The 19846-nt window shown below is 38.8% G+C and overlaps 1 long non-coding RNA gene across 8 annotated transcripts in view; it reads left to right on the top strand.

Moving 5' to 3' along the window:
- Positions 1-938: 938 nt before the first annotated feature.
- The window catches only part of LOC114884831, a 211725-nt gene continuing 192817 nt past the window's right edge, over positions 939-19846 (top strand). For all 8 annotated transcript variants that reach the window (XR_003790911.1, XR_003790907.1, XR_003790909.1 and 5 more), the window contains exon 1: positions 939-1034. This is a non-coding gene — a long non-coding RNA (uncharacterized LOC114884831). The remainder of the gene's footprint in view (positions 1035-19846) is intronic.

Genomic DNA, 19846 nt, shown 5'->3' with positions numbered 1-19846 from the left:
TGCAAGAGGCAAGATCTCTATTCTAGAGTCAGACTTGAACAGTCTCCCGTGTTTCGTCCAAAGCGTTTCCTTTGGCCATGTGGACATAGCCTAACCATGTTGGCTTAGCAACCAATAAGAACCTTGTTTAGATAGAAAATAATTTCTAGGAGGCCTGGATTGCCAATGAGATCTTATCTGAAGACAGGTAAATCTACCTGACACTCTCTTCCACTCCACTTTTCCCACCTGAGTCTCCTATTATAGACTTTTCATTTGACCTCTATAGTCATTGGCTGTCAAATATACACAGAGGTCTGTTTGGGGTCCATCTCTTCAGATGCACAGCAGATCATTTAAGCTAAATGGATGGAGAAGCTGGAAGGCAGTAGATTGAGTTAGAATAATAATCATTGAACACCTGTAAAGGCATATTTATTTCCACATGTACTATCTCAGTTAATCCAAACAACTCCCTGCCATTCAGGCATTTCACAGAGGAGAAAACTGACACATGAAGAGGACAGAATACTTTTCCCAATGTCACCTAATGGCAGAATCAGAATTTAGACTTGGGACTTCCTAATCCAAGGTCTAGTGCTCTGTCAGCTATACTGCCACGGAGAACATTGCATACATAAAAGCATTTTGTAAACCTTAAATCTTTATGAAAATGTTAGTTACTGCTATTGTGAATAGTTAGAAAAATGTGCTTGTTAGTTTTGTCTGGCTGGTCAGCCATCCAGGGCTTTTCTAATGAGGCAATGAACCCAACAGGGGTGAGGGGATGAGCTGCCAAGCCTTTCACATCAACTTTGTGTGCACTAATTAAACATTATGCCTGGATAAATGGCCCAGGATGACAAAGTCCACAGCTTCTCACAGATGGTTCCAGGAAGTCGCATGGTTGGCTGGAGAGAATTTGGTCATGAATAAGATGCAACCTCAAACCTCCTCCACTGGTTCTGTGTGAACAGGTACATTAATCTTCCTTTGTATCAGTAGCAAGCTGTGGGGTGAATGGCAGGTGGGCCCCAGAAGTCAATTTCCTATTGGTAAGTATCTGCTAAATATATGCTGATTTCATTATAATATATAAGGAGAGTGATATATACTAGGGTATGAGATTGAGCTCTAAAATACTAATTCATTTTAATTGTTTTTTGTTTTTTTCTTTGAACCTATGCTGTTTATCTTGGCAACCTCCCTTAAATGTCCTTTGACTTTTTACAAGCTGGTTTATTTGTCAAGTTTGCTCTCTTCATTTCTTTGTATTCGGTGGAACTTCTCTGGGATTTTCCTCCAACAAAATTTTACACCAGAGAGGGAAATATACAGAGTCTAATTCCCTAGGGAATGAAATAGGTTTACAACTTACGCAAGATATTTAGTCATGCATACTATTATTATAATAAATATTAAGACAACTCTAGCTTGGAGTCTCAGAGGCAGCTAGCTGTCTACACAAAACTTTACTAAATCTGGAGTATGCTCTACCTTTTCTGTCTCAAGTTCTGCAAGTATAGAAAAACCAATTTTTTTCTTCACTTCAGTAGTTGTGTGACTGACTGATTATAGCTTTTGTGTGTGTATTGTGGTAAAGGTACGTTTTCCTGTGGAGTACCTGAAAAATCAGTCAGAAGAGAAACTACTTAAAAGTCTTGAATCGTCTAGTCACCCAAATGGGAATGTATTTGCCGATGGTTAACATGAAGATGGGTCTTGTACACCCTCTATCTAATGTTACCCAAGATATGTGACTTCAGTGGATCCACCCCACTGAGTCTTGGACAGGGACTCAACACCTGATATAAGCAGACCATAATCTTATTTACCCCAAGCTCTTATCCAGATCCAGTATTGATATTTGGGGCAAATCTTTATTTACTTGACACCATGCTGTTTTTTTTATATTTATTATTATTTATTATCCTGTTAATGCTTAAAAAATACTCTAAAGGTGGTTCGGTCATTTTACAAATAGAGACACTGACCTCCTAGAAAATTTAATTGATTTGTTCAGGGTAGGAGCTGGGATGTGAACCCAGGGTTTCTAACTTTTAATTCTATTTCTTTCATTGGTGATTTGGTATAACAGGCTCCTGTTGTTAACAAGATATGGTCTGTTGAGCAAGGAGGAAACCACCAACCCATGCTGGTTAATCTTGCCCATCAGTCACCTTGCAGGCATTGTTGGTAGTCTGCACCCTCTTTTTTGCCCAACATTTAGCTTGAGGGTGACGAGGCATGATGGTTCTCCAATAATGCTCCTGCCCATAAATTCTTTACACTCAACCAAGATTAATGGTGAACTATTTTTAAAAAATGATGGTGTTTGGTCATTCATTTGCTTCAAATAACTGACCTAGGGCTGATGCCTAAGGTGGAACTAGGCACCACTCTAGTTCACAAGCCCTTTAGAGACATCTACAGTCAATATTTCTAGTCCTAGAAGAGTCATACAAAGTCATCTGGACCTGGGATACAATAAAAAATTTAAACTTCTCTGTAGAGAAGAATCTATCTCCAAAGTCTTAAGAGGAAGATGAAGGTAAGGGGGCAGCAACCTTGATTTCTGTAATAAAAAGATGAGCTTTCTGGTCAACGTGTATGCAGTTAATTTCTGAAGATGAGTTTATTCTTGCCTTGTTAAAAAAAAAACTGAGCAATTTAGTTTTCCAAACATTTTGTGGCTGAGCAAAGTTGAAGTGAATTACTTGCAGTTAGAAGCCACGGTTTCTGTCCATCATCAAATGGTAACAAAGCCTCAAAAGTCCAAGACACATGTTTCTTTTGATTAATTCAATGCCATCGGACACTTCCTCTGCATTAGAAAGCGAGGTGATCTAACCATGGTTGCATTTTGTGGAAGAAAAATGTGGTGAAAATTGAATACCTCTAGGATGGCTTAAGGACCTTGTTTTTGGAGACCATGTGACATAGATTATGCTTCACTTCATTCCAGAAGAGTGAATACCAGGGAAGGTAATGCAATAGACTAAGAAGATTGCATGTTGAACTCCTCTTCCTGGAATGATTCCCAGAGCTTTCACTGCTTACTCTTCTCTGATGATTCCCAAATTTATATCTTTAGCTCAGGGCTTTGCAATGAACTCCAGACCCAATTTTCAACCGCCTGTTCAACAGTTCCACCAACATGTTTTGCATACATGTATTACTTCTTTGACCAACAGAATCACTGTGCCTCTGTTTTCTTGTCTTTCTTAACTGTAGCTAGAGTCATTCTAGAATTGTTTTTTTCTCTTGTTCCCTACATTTGATGAATCCCTATGTTATGTTAATCCTACCTTAATAGTATCCCTCAAATTCAATTCTACTTCATTTACCACTCATTCCCACTTCTCTTTCCAGGATTATTACAGACATTCCCTACCAATATCCCTGCCTCCACCTCTCCTCTCTCCAGTCTCTTACATGATTTGCTGTGAGAGTTTTCATCCTAAAAACAATGCCATCACGTTGCTTCCTTGCTTAAAGATCTCCATTGTCTTCTCCTTGGCAGCAGCATAAAGTTCAAACTCCTTCATATGGTTTACAAGGCCTTTCACAATCTGGACCTGACTTATCTTTTCAATCTCATCACTTGCCACTCCCCTCAATCACACACACTTCACAGTCACCAAACTGAACTGTCTCGTTCCCTTAACACATGGTGTGTTTTCTTCATTGTGTTTGTTTGCATAAGCTTTTCCCTTGGCTTGGAATCCCCTCTACTTTTTCCCAGAGTCCCTAGTCATCTTTAAAAACAGCACAGTCACTGATAACAGGCATATTAATTGACCCTTTATTCCGATCTAGGGACTATGTTAAGGGCTTGGCATGTACCATCTCAACTTTTAAAACAATCCCAAGATGTGGGTATTATTCACATTTTAAAGAGGAGGTAATGAGATTTAGAGAGCTTGGGTAATTGCCAAATTTATACACGGTATCCAGGCTGAAGGACTCTGGAGCCCATACTCTAATCTCTACAGCGTAGTGCTTGAAAAATTAAGTGATCGAATATACGAAAGGATGAGCCAATAGTCCTAGGAAGATTGCGAGCTTTGTTTTTGGAGAAAACATGGCATGAATTATATATTCTTTATCTTTAGAGTAGGAGCTACCAGCCCTTTTTTTGCACTGAGAATTGTAAATTTATCATCAAGCCTCTTCTCTGAAGCTCCTGTGATTACCACCATAATCCATTCCAGGTAGGGTTCATAGGCCCTCCCCCTGTGCTCCCATAAATTCATACTTCTGTTTTTATCAGAATTGATAAATGGTGAGTTCTGATAAAAATTTATCAAATATTATCAATATTGGCTCAAGTGTTTGTCTCTCACCAGACAATGAGCTCCTAGAGAATCAAGAAAATATCTCTTTCCTCTTTTAACTGCCATGGTACCCAACATGATAGTTGGTCCAGAGTAGGCATATGGTGTGCGTTTCTGGAATAAATGAATGAATGGACTTAACACCTTTGCTTTAGTCTAGGAGTAGATATAACTATTCTGATGCATAATATTTCTGCTTACGTTTGCACTCAGTGAGCTTATACCTCAGAGTGACTGTGAATTGTAAGCTGCAATTCTGGTGTTCCTAAGTGTCTCTCCAAGCTGCTGTGTGCCTCTTCTAGTGGGAGCCTCTTGCCATGCTAATTCTATGTCTAGAGTTTAAGACACAGTTTATATTTTTGTCTGTAACCTGGCCTCTAAACACATGCTAATGATTTTCTCTGGTGCTCAACTGAAATACTGGTGATCCATTCTAATCCTAGAAGAAAAACTGGGTATTTTTGGCTTCTGCAGTTGTTGAAGAATTATATTTTATAGGGACTTCCCTGGTGGTCCAGTGGTAAAGAATCCGCCTTCCAATGCAGGGTATGTGAGTTTGATCCCTGGTCAGGGAACTAAGATCCCACATGCCGCAGGGCAACTAAGCCCACGTGCCGTAACTAGAGAAGAGAAAACCAGCACACCACAACTAGAGAGAAGCCCACATACTGCAACGAAGAGCCTGTGTGCTGCAACGAAAGATCCTGTGTGCTGCACCTAAGACCTGACACAGCCAAAGATAGATAAAATAAATAACAAATAAATCTTAAAGAATTATATAAAACAATGGAAAAAATGGATGACTTAAGGAATTTCAAGAGTAGTATTTCTTTCTTTTTTAAAAAATTATTTACTTATTTTATTTATTTTTGGCTGCATTGGGCCTACATTGCTGCCCTTGGGCTTTCTCTAGTTGAGGCGAGTGGGGGCTACTCTTCGTTGCAGTGCATGGGCTTCTCATTGAGGTGGCTTCTCTTGTTGCAGAGCACGGGCTCTAGGCACGCGGGTTTCAGTAGTTGTGGCACGTGGGCTCAGTAGTTGTGGCTCACGGGCTCTAGAGCGCAGGCTCAGTAGTTGTGGCTCATGGGCTTAGTTGCTCCGCGGCATGTGGGATCTCCCCTGACGAGGGCTCGAACCCGCGTCCCCTGCATTGGCAGGCGGATTCTTAATCACTGCACCACCAGGGAAGCCCTCTATTTTTTTCTATATTGAATTTTTACCTGAAACAAACACTGGAAACTAACCTTCGAATAAGATGTGACTCTGCTATTGAGTGGTGGACAGAATATTAATGTAAAAGCTTAAGAAGATGATATTGAAATTCTAACTTGACCTCTAGGCTTCTGATTTGTAATTTGTCAGAATGATGTACGGCAATCAAAAGTCTTTTTATGAATTTATCTTCCCTTTTTTGCGTGATTGGTATATGCTGTTTCTGCTGCGTAGACTGTTGCTAGCTGCCTAGGCCAACTAAAGCTATAAGTACTAGCAATCAGGTCAGGGGGAAATGCTATGGGAATGCATGTAGGGCAGATAGGATAGTAAAGCCCATACTAGGAAGAAATGTGAAAATGGGGGTGATAGTTGGGAGATGTGGTCAGGGCTTAAGTCGGTATCGGAAGAGCAAAAGAGATTCTTTGTTTCACAAGTGAAATTCATCACCTGGGGGTTGGCGATTTGATGAGAGAGGTGAAAGTTGACAGGAGCATATCGGCTTATAAAGTATGTGAACTTTGGTGAAGGCCCAGTTCGGACAGAGTGGTTTCCTTGAGGAATAGTCATATAACTAAAGTACGGGTGAATCACCTGGAGACCTGCTCTTGCCAGGTGACACATTAACAACAGCCCAATAAGTGCAGATCACTGCCACCACCCCAAACCACTATCAATTTAACTCTAAAGACTGGAAAATGATGTGGATATTTGCTATCTTTTCTTGAAGGACTGCTCCAGGGGTTTACACCTTATTTCATTCAGCAAAATATATTAAATGTTTTCTTCATTCATCCATCTGTCCAAAGACATAAAAAATTTCCCCTCTTTCCATTTCCAATTCAATCTCTGATTCTCAGTCTCTGACCCTAACTCTGTGTTCCTTGCCCCTCCATCATTCCTTTCCTCTTTTTCTATCCTGGGACGACTCCTCCGACTCCCCAGTCCAGAGCAGGATTCTGGTGAATAAAGTTCTCTCTCTCCTTGCAGAGATCAGCCCTCCTTTTTGAAGACTCAGTGAAGCCCTAACTTCATCTCTTTTAAGGTATATTTCTTCCAAACTATCCTGACATTGGAACATTTTATGGGGAAAAGAATTTCCAAAGGGAAGGCATATAACTTGATCCTTCCCAAGCGACAGTTGCTTCATGGAAGATCAGCTATTGACCAAGTTGGACAAGGCTAGGCTTTGCAAAGTCCCTGCCACTGGCAAGAACATCCAGAACCAGATTGTCCAAAGATATTGTATATATGGGTTGCTGCTTAAGAGTTTGTGGTTACAGCTGCATTCTCCACAGTGCCAACTATTAGGCAATAATGAAGGGGAGGACATGGCTAAAAGGGCAGTGCTGGTTTGAGGACACTAATTATTTGTTGAAAAATCTTCAGTTTTTTCCTTTGGAGCCAAAGATGATTTCTAGCATCAGAATAAATTGGTGCAATGGCTAAATTCAGAATGAATGAGGTAGGCTCATACAGTTTTTCAGAGAATATTTTGGGAAAATTTCTGCCAACTTGTTGAAATTGGGATATTCAAATGATATTGATGATATTAAAAGTGGGAAATACATTTAGAGAAATAATTTGACAACATCTACCAAGTGTCTTAAAAATGATCATTAATTCCATTTCTGAGTATCTCTCCAATGAAATGTCTGAAAAAATGAAGACTTTATGAATAAAGATGCCTATTGCAATGTTCTTTTTTTATTTTTCAGTTTTAATGTTTTTTATTGAAGTATAGTTGATTTACAATGTTGGGTTAAATTCTACTGTACAGCAAAGTGATTCAGGTATACATCTATATTCTTTCTTTTTTTAAATATTCTTTTCCATTATGGTTTGTCATAGGATATTGAATGTAGTTCTCTGTGCTATACAGTAGGCCTTTCTTGTTTATCCGTTCTGTATATAAAAGCTTACATCTGTTAACCTCAACCTTCCACTCCATGGCCCCCTCAAGCCCCTCCACCTTGGCAATCACCAGTCTGTTCTCTGAGTCTGTGATTCTGTTTTTGTTCATTTCTGTCATATTTTAGATTCCACATATAAGTGATATCATATGGTATTTGTCTTTCTCTTTCTGACTCACTTCATTTAGTATGATTATCTCTAGTTGCATGCATGCTGCAGCAAATGGCATTATTTTGATTTTTTTTTATGGCTGAGTAGTATATATGTACCACATCTTCTTTATCCATTCATCTGTCGATGGACATTTAGGTTGTTTCCATGTCTTGGCTACTGTGAATAGTGCTGCTATAAATATAGGGGTACATGTATCTTTTTGAATTATAGTGTTGTCTGGATATATGCCCAGGAGTGGGATTGCTGATCATATGGTAATTCAATTTTTAGTTTTCTGAGGAACTTCCATACTGTTTTCCACAGTGGCTGCACCATCTTACATTCCCTCCAACAGTGTAAGAGGGTTCCCTTTTCTCCACACCCTCTACAGCATTTGTTATTTGTAGAGTTTTTAATGATGGCCATTCTGACCGGTGTGAGGTGGCACCTAATTGTAGTTTTGATTTGTATTTCTCTAATAATTAGCGATGTTGAGTATCTTTTCATGTGCCTATTGGCTGTTTGTATTTCTTCTTTGGAGAAATGTCTATTCAGGTCTTCTGCCCATTTTTCGATTGGGTTTTTGTATTTTTGTTGTTGAGTTGTATGAGCTGTTTATATATTTTGGAAATTAAGCCCTTGTCAGTTGCATCATTTGCAAATATTTTCTCGTATTCTGTAGGTTGTCTTTTCGTTTTGTTTATGGTTTCCTTTGCTGTACAAAAGCTTGTAAGTTTGTTTAGGTTGGAATATATTTTAAAACCACTCCAGAGTCATAGACAATGTCAGCAACAGAAATTGCCTGCAATGTTCTTCGTAATAGAGATCAATTGGTAAAAGCTAAAAGGACTATTCTGTTGAGAAAAATATTGTACAAATCATGGTAAACATGCTCAATGGATAATTAAGTGGCCAGTAACCTGGTACTGTTTATGGCCATGTTATAATATTCAGTGTAAGATGTAAAGTCATAAATAATTACAAGTTCGTAAGAGATATACAAAACTATATATAATGTATATATGTATTAAAAAGACCCATATATATGCTGTCTACAAGAGACCCACTTCAGACCTAGGAACACATACAGACTGAAAGTGAGGGCATGGAAAAAGATATTCCAAGCAAATGGAAATCAAAAGAAAGCTGGAGTAGCAATTCTCATATCAGACAAAATAGACTTTAAAATAAAGACTATTATGAGAGACAAGGAAGGACACTACATAATGATCAAGGGATCAATCCAAGAGGAAGACATAACAATTGTAAATATTTATGCACCCAACATAGGAGCACCTCAATACATAAGGCAAATGCTAACAACCATAAAAGGGGAAATTGACGGTAGCACAGTAATAGTATGGGACTTTCACACCCCACTTTCACCAATGGACAGATCATCCAAAATGAAAATAAATAAGGAAACACAAGCTTTAAATGATACATTAAATAAGATGGACTTAATTGATATTTATAGGACGTTCCATCCAAAAACAACAGAATACACTTTCTTCTCAAGTGCTCATGGAACATGCTCCAGGATAGATCATATCTTGGGTCATAAATCAAGCCTTGGTAAATTTAAGAAAATTGAAATCGTATCAAGTATCTTTTTGGACCACAACGCTATGAGGCTAGATATCAATTACAGGAAAAAAACTGTAAAAAATACAAACACATGGAGGCTAAACAGTACACTACTAAATAACCAAGAGATCACTGAAGAAATCAAGGAGGAAATCAAAAAATACCTAGAAACAAATGACAATGAAAACATGACCTTCCAAAACCTATGGGATGGTGCAAAAGCAGTTCTAAGAGGGAAGCTTATAGCAACACAATCCTACCTCAAGAAACAAGAAAAATCTCAAATAAACAACCTAACCTTACACCGAAAGCAATTAGAGAAAGGAGAACAAAAATCCCCCCAAAGTTAGCAGAAAGAAAGAAATCATAAAGATCAGGTCAGAAATAAATGAAAAAGAAATGAAGGAAACAGTAGCAAAGATCAATAAAACTAAAAGCTGGTTCTTTGAGAAGATAAACAAAATAGATAAACCATTAGCCAGACTCATCAAGAAAAAAAGGGAGAAGACTCAAATCAATAGAATTAGAAATGAAAAAGGAGAAGTAACACCAAGTAACACCAGACACTGCAGAAATACAAATGATCAAGCGAGATTACTACAAGCGACTCTATGCCAATAAAATGGACAACCTGGAAGAAATGGACAGATTCTTAGACTGAGACCTTCTGAGACTGAACCAGGAAGAAATAGAAAATATAAACAGACCAATCACAAGCACTGAAGTTGAAACTGTGATTAAAAGTCTTCCAACAAACAAAAGCCCAGGACCAGATGGCTTCATGGGTGAATTCTATCAAACATTTAGAGAAGAGCTAACACCTATCCTTCTCAAACTCTTCCAAAATATAGCAGAGGGAGGAATACTCCAAAAGTCATTCTACGAGGCTAACATCAACCTGATACCAAAACCAGACAAAGATGTCACAAAGAAAGAAAACTATAGGCCAATATCACTGATGAACATAGATGCAAAAATCCTCAACAAAATACTAGCAAACAGAATCCAACAGCACATTAGAAGGATCATACACCATGATCAAGTGGGATTTATCCCAGGAATCAAGGATTTTTCAATATATGCAAATCATTCAATGTGATATACCATATTAACAAATCGAAGGTTAAAAACCGTATGATCATCTCAATAGATGCAGAGAAAGCTTTTGACGAAATTCAACACCCATTTATGGTAAAAACCCTCCAGAAAGTGGGCATAGAGGGAACTTACCTCAACATAATAAAGGCCATATATGACAAAGCCACAGCCAACATCATTCTCAATGGTGAAAAACTGAAAGAATTTCCACTAAGATCAGGAGTAAGACAAGGTTGCCCACTCTCACCACTATTATTCAATATTGTTTTGGATGTTTTAGCCACAGCAATCAGAGAAGAAAAAGAAATAAAAGGAATCCAAATCAGAAAAGAAGAAGTAAAACAATCACTGTTTGCAGATGACATGATACTATACATAGAGAATTGTAGAGATGCTACCAGAAAACTACTAGAGCTAATCAATGAATCTGGTAAAGTAGCAGGATACAAAATTAATGCACAGAAATCTCTTCCATTCCTATACACTAATGATGAGAAATCTGAAGGGAAAGTTAAGGAAACACTCCCATTTACCATTGCAACAAAAAGAATAAAATACCTAGGAATAAACTTACCTAAGGAGACAAAAGACCTGTATCCAGAAAACTATAAGACACTGATGAAAGAAATTAAGGATGATACAAACGGATGAAGAGATATACCATGTTCTTGGATTGGAAGAATCAACATTGTGAAAATGACTCTACTACCCAAAGCAATCTACAGATTCAATGCAATCCCTATCAAACTACCAATGGCATTTTTCATAGAAGTAGAACAAAAATTTCATAATTTGTTTGGAAACACAAAAGACCCCGAATTGCCAAAGGAATCTTGACAAAGAAAAACGGAGCTGGAGGAATCAGGCTCCCTGACTTCAGACTATACTACAAAGCTACAGTAGGCAAGACAGAATGGTACTGGCACAAAAACAGACATATAGATCAATGGAACAGGGTAGAAAGCCCAGAGATAAAACCATGCACATATTATCACCTTATCTTTGATAAAGGAGGCAAGAATATACAATGGAGAAAAGACAGCCTCTTCAATAAGTGGTGCAGGGAAAACTGGACAGCTACATGTAGAAGAATGAAATTAGAACACTCCCTAACACCATACACAAAAATAAGCTCAAAATGGATTAAAGACCTAAATGTAAGGCCAGAAACTATCAAACTCTTAGAGGAAAACATAGGCAGAACACTCTGTGACATAAATCACAGCAAGATCCTTTCTGACCCACCTCCTAGAGAAATGGACATAAAAACAAAGATAAACAAATGGGACCTAATGAAACATAAAAGCTTTTGCACAACAAAGGAAACCATAAATAAGATGAAAAGACAACCCTTAGAATGGGAGAAAATATTTGCAAACGAAGCAACTGACAAAGGATTAATCTCCAAAATATACAAGCAACTCATGCAGCTTGTATGAGCAATCCAAAAATGGGCAGAAGATCTAAATAGACATTTCTCCAAAGAAGATATACAGATTGCCAACAAACACATGAGAGGATGCTCAACATCACTAATCATTAGAGAAATGGAAATCAAAACTACAATGAGGTAGAACCTCACACCGGTCAGAATGGCCATCATCAAAACATCTACAAACAATAAATGCTGGAGAGGGTGTGGAGAAAAGGGAACCCTCTTGCACTGTTGGTGGGGATTTAAATTGATACAACCACTATGGAGAACAGTATGGAGGTTCCTTAAAAACCTAAAAATAGAACTACCATATGACCCAGCAATCCCACTCCTGGGCACATACCCTGAGAAAAACATAATTCAAAAAGAGTCATGTACCACAATATTCATTGTAGCTCTATTTACAATAGCCAGGACATGGAAGCAACATAAGTGTCCATTGACAGGTGAATGGATAAAGAAGATGTGGCACATATATACAATGGAATATTACTCAGCCATGAAAAGAAACGAAATTGAGTTATTTGTAGTGAAGTGGATGGACCTAGAATCTGTCATACAGAGTGAAGTAAGTCAGAAAGAGAAAAACAAATACTGTATGCTAACACATATATATGGAATCTAAAGAAAAAAAAAAGAAAAATGGTCATGAAGTACCTAGTGGCAAGACGGGAATAAAGACGCAGACCTACTAGAGAATGGACTTGAGAACACGGGAAGGGGGAAGGGTAAGCTGGGACACAGAGAGTGGCATTAACATATATACACTACCAGATGTGAAATAGATAGCTAGTGGAAAGCAGCTACATAGCACAGGGAGATCAACTCGGTGCTTTGTGACCATCTAGAAGGGTGGGATAGGGAGGGTGGGAGGGTGGGAGACGCAAGAAGGAAGAGATATGGGGATACATATATATGTATAACTGATTCACTTTGTTATAAAGCAGAAACTAACACACCACTGTAAAGCAATTATACGCCAATAAAAACGTTAAAGAAAAAATAAAAAGGAGTCATGTACCACAATGTTCATCGCAGCTCTATTTACAATAGCCAGGACATGGAAGCAACCTAAGTGTCCACCAACAGATGAATGGATAAAGAAGATGTGGCACATATATACAATGGAATATTACTCAGTCATAAAAAGAAACGAAACTTAGTTATTCGTAGTGAGGTGGATGGACCTAGAGTTTGTCATACAGAGTGAAGTAAGTCAGAAAGAGAAAAACAAATACCGTATGCTAACACATATATATATGGAATCTAAAAAAAAAAATGGTTCTGAAGAACCTAGGGACAGGATGGGAATAAAGACACAGACGTAGAGAATGGCCTGAGGACACAGTGAGTGGCTGGGACAAAGTGAGAGAGTGGCATTGACATATATACACTACTAGGTGTAAAATAGATAGCTAGTGGAAAGCAGCTACATAGCACAGGGAGATCAGCTCGGTGCTGTGTGACCACCTAGAGGGGTGGGAGGGAGACGCAAGAGGGAGGGGATATGGGGATATATGTATACGTGTAGCTGATTCACTTTGTCATGCAGCAGAAACTAACACAACATTTTAAAGCAATTATACTCCAATAAAGATGTTTAAAAAAAAAAAAAAGAGAAAAAAAACCCCAACCCTAAACTGATAGTTCTAGTTGACTTAGGAGCTGATGCTATGGGTTTCCTGCATCTTCTTTCTACTTTTCTATATTTAACATTTCTTTTATAAAGACCATGTACTTCTTTAATAAGAATAATAGTAGTAGTAGTAGTAAACATTGGTAAAAATATTTATTTATTATAAGAATTTTTTTATTGAAGTGTAGTTGATTTACAATGTGTTAATTTCAGGCATACAGCTAAGTGATTCCATTATATATATATATATATATATATATATATATATATATATTCTTTTTCAGATTCTTTTTCCATATGGGTTATTACAAAAGGTAAAAATATTTAAATACAATTCCAAATGGAACAGTGGCTTTGGGTGCTTAAGCTTATTGCTGTAAACACTTTTCTTTTTTTTGTTTGTTTTTTGGTTCCACTCCCCTTAAAATGATACCTCACAATGCAATTTCTAGCATCGTCAGCTGTGAGATTGTTGTAATCTCAAGGAATGCATGCTGGTCTTAACAACCATGGCAACAGACTTTGCAAAAATTTAAATGGAATGTGTCTGATTAAGGATCTACCACAACTGAGTTCAATTTGAATCTTACTCTCCTGGTTGGTGTTGGAGTTCTGTTTTCAATTCTAGCACAGGTGCACTGTGGTACCATTGGAAGAGAATTGCCACTTATTCCCTGTGTGACATTTAGCTGTCACTTATCTTCTTGAATCTCAGTTTCCCTCTCTTTTGAACAAGAATAGTAATACCTACATCAGAGAACTGTTGACTGAAGCCAAGGAGGCAATTACTATACAGAAAAGCACCATGTAGACATTGGGGAAGCAGTTCAGTGTGTAGGAAAGTGAGCATGGTTTGTCGTAGAGCACACCTGTGTTTTCCTGGCTCTGCCAGTTGCTGTGTCTGAGGCCTTCAGAAGATGACCCAACACTCCTGACCCTTACTTGTTCCATTTGTAAAATGGGGATAATGGCACTCACTTTGCAAAGTTATTATGAGGGTTGGAAATAATATTTGTTAAGAAAATGCCTGATATGAAGCCTTTAGAATTAGTAACCTCTATTTTTAAGTATTTATCAAAAGCAACTTGACCTATATTCCCTGAGTATGCTCCAACCATTCACATTCACTGTATCTGAATAATCAAGAACTCTTGATGACAGGTATGGGCACTGCTAACAATTTTCCTAGATTCCAGTCTAATGGATTCTGAAGAGCATGCTCGGCTAACGTTATCCTTTCTTTTGGAGAACTTGCACTTCACATCGCTAATTTTGTAAGTAGATTTTTTTTTTTTTTTAGTACGCGGGCCTCTCACTGTTGTGGGCTCTCCCGCTGCGGAGCACAGGCTCCAGACGCGCAGGCTCAGCAGCCATGACTCATGGGCCCAACCGCTCCGCGGCCTGTGGGATCCTCCCGGACCGGGGCATGAACCCGTGTCCCCTGCATCGGCAGGCGGACTCTCGACCACTGCGCCACCAGGGAAGCCCCGGGTAAGTAGAATTTTAATGTGAGTCTCTGCAGCTTGGTTGGGTTTGCTATATCTGAAATGAATTATGGAGATTCTGGTCCCAGTAATCTTCTTGATCTGGTAAGTCAGTTGTTTAAAGATTTTTGTCTGTGCTTTGTAGAAAGTACTGATTTGGAAGCTATGCCCTTGCTTTCTGAAATATTTAATCATGCAGCCTTGTTGATGATGTAGAGGTTTTTCCTTGGGCCATTAAAAATGACCACACTGTTTCAATTCAGTGCGACCTTACAGGAATTGGTTCACTGTGGTCTTTTCTAACAGGAGAATCTTGAAATACATACATTGGTAAATTCTAAAATCTGCCGTCTTGAGACAAAAGATACCTCTGTGGTGCAAATAGCTATGCGCTCAGTGGGGTGCTGACTGGATTTGTAAAATGTCAATCTCTAAACAATGGCTAATGATTAGAAGATAAGTGCTGCTTTAATACTTTGGTCATTTAATTTCATATCCTCCCCTTAGGTAAAGGAGAATCTGTGAGAATTCTTACCATCTGGTTGGTGGGGGATTGAATGAAAGCCTCCTAACACATGAGTTCTGTGAAGAAGCATGATGGTTAAGGACTCTTAAGTATCGTCCAGGGTAACCATTTAAGCACAGAATGTACTCAGTTTCGGGGTGATGTCAGGATTAATTTGCTTACTGAGAGAATCTTAAAATGGAATTGCAATGCATCTTGTTCCATTTTCTCCATTTAAATAAGAACTCTTCTTACTAGGAGTGACAGGATTTGAAGCCATAGAAAGAAGCTTTGACCATGATCGCAACACTGAAATATATTACATTGGAGAACTGCACACCTACGTAATTGCACCCTGTCTGTAACATATGCATAAAGAAATCCCCCAAGAGCAACAATAGTAGGAAATTTTAAGCATTTCCCCCTAGGGTTTCTCCCCCTTATCTAACATACACCAGAACAGTCAATGAGTTCTGGACGCCTTGTTGGCTTCAGAACAGGGATTTTCATCCAACTAGAAGCAAATGTTCTATTTTGAACTGTGGATGAAAAGTTATTGGTATGGAAGTGTACAGGAAAGAAGAATGACATCAACCTCCTTGATGAGCAATGCAGGGCTCCTCAAATGTTTTTCAGGTGGCAGAGAACATGACAGAACACTGCAGAATAATGATTCCTTTCTTTCCATTACACACATTGGTAACAACTCTATGATAAAACAACAACAATAATAATGGTAATAATAGTAATAGCTAACATTTATTGATAAATTCATTAGTGCCTGGCAATGTCTGACACATACTAAGTTCTTAATCAATGTTAGCTATTATTATTTCATTATCATAAATGTTCCTGATGGTAGAGCTATTCCTAATGCTTATACTATACAATATGTATATTTGTGTATATATATTCATTTAATTCTCAAATCAACACTGTGAAATCGTGTTATAAGCATCCCAATTTTACAGGTGGGAAAACTGAGGTACTGAGAGGTTGAATAACTTTCCCAAGGAAGGAAGCACAGTTCATAAGTGGTGAGGCAGAGGTGTGAACCCAAGTGGAATGGCTCCAAAGCCTGAGTTCCTACTTCCCTGAGTACTTGTTCATGAAAGAACAGACACAAATAAACAAAGAAAAACTGAGTGCAGACTATCGCTCACTTTCTCCATTAACACTTGCTTGCAACTTGTTATTATTTTGTTGTTAATTTGAGTGGAAACTTGAGTAAAAGGACTAAAAAATGTAGAGAAGAAAAACTCAAAAAGGAGCAAAATGTTATTCATTAATATTTTCCCTTAACAAATAGTAAAAGACCAGATTTTGGTTGCAGAACTCATTAGTCCAACTCATGATAAACTATTGTTTTGTGGGATCACCATTTGAGAACTACTGGGGTATGAAAAAGAACCTTGGGCTTGAGATAGAAACACAGGGTCTTATACATTTTTACTTCTGGGCTGCTCTATGGTTCTGGGCATGGTGAACTAGAAAGAGGTTGGAGAATGAGGTGAAGTGTCACTAGTGCACACCAAGACATCTCCCACCAACTTGTCTTGATTTACACTCTATCACTTATACTCTCCCCACTGCCTGATTGAAGCTTCCCAGCTCGTGTATCTTTCAAATCCCACACATCCATTCAGTCCTTTCTCAAGTCATAGCTTCTCATGAGACCTTGCTTGCCCATGTCAGGTCCTCACTGAGCTCACACAGCCTTCACAAAGGCTGCCAGGCCGATAAGAACCTGGGAGGTTTTCAAGATGTTCTTTTTGTAATTACCATGGATCCTCAGCTCCAAGGTAAACATCTGGAGGTCGGGGCTGGATCTTTTTTGACTGTTACCTTGCCTGGCACAGATCTCAAGACATGTCTGATGGTGGATGGTGTTGAGTGAGGGAATTGAATTTGTGTTGCCTTAAAGCTGTTCTACTCTGGTGTCTGAAAGGGCTATCCATCAAGGAAGATAGAAAAGAAACATTTTTAAAGTTTGTATAACAGAAAAGTGCTTTTAAAAATAACCACAAGGCTTCCCTGGTGGTGCAGTGGTTGGGGGTCCGCCTGCCTATGCAGGGGACGTGGGTTCGTGCCCCAGTCCGGGAGGATCCCACGTGCTGTGGAGCGGCTGGGCCCGTGAGCCATGGCCGCTGAGCCTGCGCGTCCGGAGCCTGTGCTCCGCAGCGGGGGAGGCCGCGGCGGTGAGAGGCCTGTGTACCGCAAAAAAAAAAACAACAAACAAAAAACACAGTGAACTGTTTGAGAGGTGAGTTTCTGTCAAATGGAAGGCTGAGAACCTTGCTGAATTTGACCATGAGAACTAGGGAGAGCTGACTTGTTCTGAATGGCAGAGAGGAATTTGGATTTCCAGGGGAAATCTGGGAAGAAGGTAGGAGGAGGGGGTGGAAAAAGGAGCCAGGAGCAGCTGGGAATTTAGGTGTCCTGGGGGGCACAGGTCACAAAAGGAACTCTCCTAGAGGCGGGGTGGCCCGAAAGGACTTTTAAAGACCAGAAATGTCTAAAATGAGATATTCACTTGTCTGATCTAAGTGTGCTGTTAGACCCCTTTACTCAGCCCTGTGTGTGTGTGTGTGTGTGTGTGTGTGTGTGTGTGTGTGTGCGTGCACGCGCGGTGGTGGTGTTGTTGGCTTGTTGCTTTTGTCTCTGTAGAAATTGGCAAAGGGGCTCGGTTTCACATTTTGTAACTGTGGAACAAGGAATCAGGATTGCAGGAAGTGGACACAGGCTTGGGGTCAGAAGCCCTCTGGGAATTTGCAGAACTCTTGGAGAAGGATTTGACTTTTTACAAAGCATTGAATTAGGATTCAAGTCCAGAGTCTAGATCTTGAGGGCCAAGTCTCAGGTGATAGCTGGGTTACATTTGGCAAGATTACATCTTGCCCTAGAAATAATAGAAGTGATGAAGTACTATAGTGAAAGGAGGCCAAACTTGGAATAGGACGACAGGGTTTGTAATTTAACTCTGTGACTTACTGTTTGGGGCCTCAGTTTCATCATTTGCAAAGGATACCTACCTACCCAAAAGGTATGAAAACGAGGATAAAATATGGAACACATACTAGCATATGGTGTGTGCTTGATATGTGAATAGTTGGTCCCACTTTAAAATAGAGTTGATTCAACTTTCAAATCTGTGACACTCATGCACTAGCAAGGCTAGATTATACCTAGTAACAAACAATCCACGATTTTTATTGGTTTTTAACAATGAGGCTTATTTCTCACTTGCTGTGTACACATATCACAAAATGGCTGGATATCTGCTTCTGGGTATTCCATTCCGGAACCAGGACGATGAAGCAGCTATTATCATTGGCCATCATGAGAGAGAGGAGAAAAGCTTGGAAAATCTACAATAAACTCTTTAAAAACTTCTTTTAAAATTTTATATTGGAGTATAGTTGATTTACAATGTTGTATTAGTTTCACGTGTACAGCAAAGCAATTCAGTTATATATCTATATCTATCTATCTATCTATATATAATCTTTTTTCAGATTCTTTTCACATTTAGGTTCTTACAGAATATTGAGTAGAGTTCCTTGTGCTGTACAGTAGGTCCTTGTTGATTATCTATTTTATATATAGTAGTGTGTATATGTTAATCCCAACCTCCTAATTTATCCCTTCCCCTCAAACTTTCTCCTTTGATAATCATAAATTTGTTTTCGAAGTCTGTGAGTCTGTTTCTGTTTTGTAAATAAGTTCATTTGTATCATTTTTTTAGATTCCACATATAAGCAATATCACGTGATATTTGTCTTTCTGACCTACTTAGTGTGATAATCTCTAGGTCCATCCATGTTGCTGCAAATGGCATTGTTTCGTTCTTTTCATGGCTGAGTAATATTCCATTGTATATAATGTACCACCTCTTTATCCGCTCCTCTGCTGATGGACATTTAGGTTGCTCCCCTGTCTGGGCTATTTAAATAGTGCTGCAATGAACATAGGGGTGCATGTATCTTTTTGAAGTATGGTTTTCTCTGTATACATGCTGGGGAGTGGGATTGCTGGATCATATGGTAGCTCTATTTTTAGTTTTCTTTTCTTTTTTTAAGGAATACAATAAACTTTTGAAGAGAATGTAACATTCCCAAGTGCCTGCAAAGTAGAAAGCTGCAATTATGTAGCAAATAGCACTAAGGCTGACACAACAATATGTTATGCTTTACTGTTTCTCCAGTCTCTTCCTGAAGGCTGAGGCATGGGGCCCTTGGGCAGCTACTTTCTGGGAGTGGCAGGAAGTTTCCTTGGCTTATTGTACCCTCTCAGGATCAATTACCCTCTGGTTAACAGCAGAGGATTGCTTTCAATGTATCATAATGATTTTGAAGCAGTAGATTTTAAACATCATTTAATTGAGTCAAAGATTTAGACAGTGCAAGTGCAGGATTTCCTGATGCAAGTTCTGATGTGCTCAATTTTATGGCATCTGAGGCTAATTCTTCTGTCTCCATAAGAGATAAGGATACTTTATATTCCAAG

Source organism: Monodon monoceros, unplaced genomic scaffold (assembly GCF_005190385.1).
Source record: "Monodon monoceros isolate NGI ecotype Baffin Bay Population unplaced genomic scaffold, NGI_Narwhal_1 Super_Scaffold_5, whole genome shotgun sequence".
NCBI classification, from domain to species: domain Eukaryota; kingdom Metazoa; phylum Chordata; class Mammalia; order Artiodactyla; family Monodontidae; genus Monodon; species Monodon monoceros.
The sequence above is the reverse complement of the archived record's forward strand: the minus strand, read 5'-3'. Positions and strand labels throughout refer to the sequence as shown.